At 50.0% G+C, this 6,000-nt stretch overlaps 1 protein-coding gene across 3 annotated transcripts in view; it reads right to left on the reverse strand.

Annotated features, from left to right (window-relative positions):
• Positions 1-5,002, reverse strand: part of PIWIL1 (piwi like RNA-mediated gene silencing 1) — a 40,078-nt gene extending 35,076 nt beyond the window's left edge. For 2 of the 3 annotated variants that reach the window (XM_049866478.1, XM_049866476.1), the window contains exon 1: positions 4,502-4,611. The gene's annotated coding sequence lies outside the window, so the exon portion shown is untranslated. Of the gene's footprint in view, positions 1-4,501; positions 4,612-4,946 lie in introns of those variants that run through there. The other variant, XM_049866477.1, reaches the window with a different exon arrangement.
• Between the last annotated feature and the right edge of the window lie 998 nt (positions 5,003-6,000).

The raw sequence follows: 6,000 nt of genomic DNA on the forward strand, positions 1-6,000 counted from the left end.
GCAAACTACATAACTCTGTGACACATGTCTCCACATGTAACAGGGAATTATAACCTATCCTGTAGGGCAATTTTGAGGATCAAATGACAACACATGTAAGGCACTAAGATAACAAACAAAAACAAGCATACAGTGACCATTCAACAAATATTATTCCCAAGGGAAAAGGCAGATTAAAATTATTTACAAATTAAAAAAAAAATGTAATGAGCAAGCAGAATGTTCTTACCAAACACAAAGCAGGAACTAACTGACATGCTGAAGAGGACTGCCTCTAAGGAAGCTAGCCTTTAATCTGAGACGCAGAAGGGACTGGGGGCTGGAAGGTACACGGCAAGGAGTCCTTGGGACAAGTGGGAGCAACTTGTGTCTAAGTGTTAAGAGCCTGGCTCGTCTGTGGAACTGAAGGGGGTCCAGCGTGATGGACTTGTAAGGAGGGGAGCTGATAAACTTTAAAGAAGGCAAGGAGCAGACTATCCAGACTTTACAGACAACAGTAAGGACCTTGGATTTGCCATTCAGTGCAATGAGAAGCCAGAGAAGATTTTAAGTAGGGGAAGACATGCCAACTTTTACACTTAAGATCACACTGCTTTAAATCAAGTTCTTTCTTTCCCGAGTTTTAACAGCTTCTAAAAGTCTTTGCTCCATGGTGATCTCCCTAGAAAGACAACTCTAATGACATACTCCAATTTTAAAGACCACTTCGACTCTAATGTTTTACAGCAGTAAAAAGCAAACACATTAGCTTACCACATAGAGATATACTGAATCAGAACCTCCAGTTTAACAAGACTCCCAGGTGATTCTTACCTATGATAAATTTTGACAACCACCGCTCTAGTAGTAGGGGCCCTTGCTGCACAGTGGTTAAATCACTTGGTTGCTAACCAAAAGGTCTGCAGTTAGAACTCACCAGCTGCTCTGTGGGAGACAGATGTGGCAGTCTCCTTTTGCAAAGATTCACAGCCCTGGAAACCCTATGGGGTCTCTATGAGTCGGAACCACTTCTGCAGCAGTGGGTTTGGGCTCTGCTAGTGGTTCTCAGAATCGGTCCCTAATCAGCAGCATTAGCATCTCCTGGGAGCTTGTTAGAAACGCAAATTGTCAGCAGGGGTTCAAACCAGAGCCAACTGGTTAAACGCCCTGGGTACACGTGAAGATCCACTCAAGTGTCAGACCATTACAACTAATATTTAATCATATTTTAAATGATGTTGTAGTTTTATATGTATATCTGACAAAGCTATACATGCACTCTTATGTACTGGACATACTGTTGTATACGCTCAGTCTCTTACTGATGGTGTATAAAATCAAATTTGGATATCTGTGCTTTTTAGAATCCAGCAAACATTACTTTCTTTCACTCACCAATCACAATCAGGTTCATGATTCACCATATACCATGGCACAGCCTTTGCCTAAAGTGCCTTACCTTCCTTTCTAAACCAGGAGAATTCAGTTTATCCTTTAAAGACAAGCCCAAATGCCACCTCTTTCACCTTTTCTACAAAGCTTTGTTTCAACCTATACGATTGATGTTACCACAATGCATGGTCATTAGTTTCTCTCTCACACACACACACTTAAGAACTCCTCCAGACTAGGTTGTTAATCACTATTTAGTCCTTAACACCTAGTCCAATGGTCAGCACCACAGCAGTAACTCTATGAAATAAATTTTTAAAAACCTAGTCATAAGCTGAACTCCCATCTCCAATAGGTAATACTTTAAAATAAGCACAGTGGTTCTCAAAGTCATTAATTGGCAGCATCTGCAGCACCTGGAACTTGCCAGAAAAGCAAACTAGGGAGGGCCCCACTCCCATCCCTACTGGATCAAAAATGGGAGTAGAGCACCCTCCAGGTGACAGGGATGCAGATAAAGCTTGAGAACCACTGTAGTGCACACACTACTCATAGAATCAAACACATTCTACCGTCATGATGACTGTCTGTCTCGATTTACCCAGTATAAAGCTGGCTGTCAGCTTCGTTTATACATAACCATTAGTGCTCTCTTGCAATCTGAAAAGGATCCCAGTTTGGATGTCAGATTACACAGATTGTATAAACCCAGTGCCGTTGAGTCGATTGTACAGTCACTCCTAAAGTCACAATATAAGTTTGCGCTCCCGGCGCTACTGCCATGGATCAAAAAAACAGCAAACAAATGTTGCAGAGGCTGTGGGGAGACTGGAACTCTTTATGCACTGCTAGTGGGAATGCAAAATGGTACAACCAGTTTGAAAAACGATATGGCACTTCTTTAAAAAGGTAGAAATAAGAAATACCATACTATCCAGCAATCCCACTCCTAAGAATATATCCTAGAGAAGTAAAAGCCATCACGCTAACAGACATATGCACAACCATGTTCACTGCAGCATTGTTCACAATGACAAAAACATGGAAACAACCTAGATGCCCATCAACAGATGAATGGATAAACAAACTATGGTACCTACACACAATGGAGTATTATGTGATGATAAAGAAAAATGATGAATCTGTGCACCACCTCATAACATGGATGAAGCTGGAAGACATTATGCTGAGTGAAATAAGTCAATCACAAAAGGGCAAACAATGTATGAGACCACTACCATAAAAACTCATGAAAAGGTTTACACACAAAAAGAAGCAATCTGATGGTTACGAGGGAGGGGAGGGGTGGGGATGGAAAAACCCTAAACAGACAACAGATAAGTGGTAACTGTGGTAAAGTGTAGGACAGTACACAATACTGGGGAAGCCAGCATACTCTCTACAAGGCCAGGTCATGGAAGCTCCATAGACACATCCGAACTCCTTGAGGGGCCGAATTAGTGGGATGGGGGCTGCAGGGATCACAGTCTTGGGGAACATCTAGCTCAAATGGCATAACACAGTTTAAAATGAAAACGTTCTACATTCTACTTTGGTGAGTAGTGTCTGGGGTCTTAAAAGCCTGGGAGTGGCCATCTAAGATACTCCACTGGTCTCACCTCCTTCAGGAGCAAGGGAGAATGAAGAAAACCAAAGACACAAGGGCAAGATTAGTCCAAAGGATTGATGGACCACATCTACCACGGCCTCCACCAGACTGAGTCCAGTACAACTAGATGGTGCCCAGCTACCACCACTGATTGCTCTGACAGAGATCACAACAGAGGGTCCCGGACAGAGTTGGAGAAAAATGTAGAACACAATTCTAACTCACAAAAACAGACCAGACTTACTGGCCTGACAGAGACTAGAGAAACCCCTAGAGCATGGCCACAGGACAATCTTTTTGCGGAGTCATGAAGTCAATCCTGAGGTTCACCCTTCAGGCAAAGATCAGACAGGCCCATAAAACAAAATGAGACTAAAGGGGCACACCAGCCCAGGGCAGGTGGGGACAGGAAAGCTGGTAATATTGAGCCCAAGGTCGAGAAAGGAGTGTTCACATGTCGTGGGGTTGGTAACCAATGTCACAAAACAGTACGTATACTACTTGTTTAATGACAAGCCAGTTTGTTCTGTAAACCTTCACCTAAACTACAATTAAAAAAAAAAAAAAAAGGTACTATGGAAACAGGAAAAAAAAAAGATCCTAAGTCTGTGCTTCCAATAAGCACACTAACTGGAGAAGATAATCTGTATTTATACCAGAATGACTTCCATCTACGCAGCAGAACAAAGCACAAATCGAAATAAAGGCGCATACTGTTCCAGCTAGCTTTAGACAACACCCGTGCAGATACAAGGGTGGCGAAAACTCAGGGAGTGAATCTTGTTCCCCTGCCCAGACCCAACAGCCCCTTCCCTAGTCCTCCAACACCCCAAGAATGCCCCCCGCGTGGTCACTCACCTCTCCGCCTAATAAGCCCCCAGCCCCCCAAACACAGGACTGGCTCCCTCTTTGAGTCTAAGTCTGCTCCAAAGTCACCCAGCAAGGCCTTCCCTGTCCCTCCCCGAAACGTCACCCCCTGCTGCCTTTTTCCCCTTTGCAATCATTACATCTGCTCCACCGATTTTATTGCTCACCCCTCCCCCACTAAAACGCAAGCTCTTCCCAGGCAAAGGCTTTCCTTTGAGCCACTCCTTTGTCCCCAGGGGCTAAGGCAGAGTCGGATCACACATACTTGAACATTAGGGGACACGTTAGAGTCCCTTAGCTCCGTCCTAGTCCAGGGGGCTCGCTCTGCAGAACTCGGCAGCCAGTGCTCCGGACCCCAGTCCTGCGGTCAGCGGGGAGGCAGCGAGGGGGACACAGGGACCCCGGCCGCCCTGCCCACCCGAGTGGAGCGCTGTGCTGTCCCCGCAGCGACCTGGCCCACCTGGAGGTGAACCCACCCACAGCCACCTGGAACCAGGGGCCAGGAGACGCGGAGGTGCACAGAAGCGGGTGCTTCATGACCTAAATGTTCTGAAAAGCCACCAGAAAGGCTTTATGTCGCCGAGAACAATTAAAACAGGGTCTGCAAGTAGCCCACCTTCCCGCTGGCCCGCACCCCCGCGGCCGGGGCCTCACCAGGTAGAGTGACAGAAGCAAACCTCCGCCGTTGGATGCTGTCGGGGAGTCAGCGGCTTCCTCAGGGCGCAAGTGACTGCAGATTCCGCCTCACAGCCGTCGCAAACCCGCGGACCTCGCCCCTCACGCCTCACCCCTCACACCTCGCCCCTCACGCCTCACCCCACACGCCTCACCCCACACGCCTCACCCCACACGCCTCACCCCTCGCCCCTCACACCTCGCTCCTCACCCCTCGCTCCTCACCCCTCGCCCCTGACACCTGACGCCTCACGCCTCACCCCTCGCCCCTCACCACCAACCCTTAACAGTCGCCGCTGCGCCAACGGTCATGGAGCCGCCGGATCCCTCCGCGCCAGAACTCCGCACCTCCGGACACCGCCCCCCAAAGCCCCCGGCCCTCCTCAGCTCGGCTGTCCCCTCGCCTGCAGCCTTGGGCTCCAACCTGTGAAGGATGGGGCACGCGGGCGCCAGGAGGAATAGGTGGGGCCCTCTTTTTCTGGGCGGACTGACACCGTCGCATAGGCGACAGGGGTTAGTAGCCTCGCACGTGACGTCGGGGCTAACGGCGAGCGGGCGGGCGCTCTCTGCGCTCTGATTGGCTGCCACGCGGCGGCGGTTTCCGACGGGGCGTGGCCAGAGAAGCCTCAGCGTCGGATAGTTGCCGGAGTGTGACCCGTGAGGCGGGGACTGGTGGGGACGTTCCCAGGTCCTGGAGCTTGGCAGGCACGGAACCGGCCCTCAGGAACCTCTGAAATGGTGATGGGGCCTTGAGCACGGACCGGGCCCTCGGTGAACTCTGAAATTGTGATGGGGCCTTGAGCACGGACCGGGCCCTCGGTGAACTCTGAAATTGTGATGGGGCCTTGAGCACGGACCGGGCCCTCGGTGAACTCTGAAATTGTGATGGGGCCTTGAGCACGGAACGGGCCCTCGGTGAACTCTGAAATTGCGATCGGGGCCTTGAGCACGGACCGGGCCCTCGGTGAACTCTGAAATTGCGATCGGGGCCTTGAGCACGGACCGGGCCCTCGGTGAACTCTGAAATTGTGATGGGGCCTTGAGCACGGACCGGGCCCTCGGTGAACTCTGAAATTGCGATCGGGGCCTTGAGCACGGACCGGGCCCTCGGTGAACTCTGAAATTGCGATCGGGGCCTTGAGCACGGACCGGGCCCTCGGTGAACTCTGAAATTGCGATCGGGGCCTTGAGCACGGACCGGGCCCTCGGTGAACTCTGAAATTGCGATCGGGGCCTTGAGCACGGACCGGGCCCTCGGTGAACTCTGAAATTGTGATGGGGCCTTGAGCACGGACCGGGCCCTCAGTGAACTCTGAAATTGTGATGGGGCCTTGAGCACTCTGCTGTAAAAAGTCGACTTGATCTCTGGCTGCCCCTAAAAATTGGAAGCAGTTTCACGGATTAAATATGGAAAGGAGATCTGCATTTTGCCCCCAAAGAAAATAAAATGCATGCCAAGGCTGGGATGCCATGTGGCT

This window comes from Elephas maximus, chromosome 22 (genome assembly GCF_024166365.1).
Source record: "Elephas maximus indicus isolate mEleMax1 chromosome 22, mEleMax1 primary haplotype, whole genome shotgun sequence".
NCBI lineage: Eukaryota > Metazoa > Chordata > Mammalia > Proboscidea > Elephantidae > Elephas > Elephas maximus.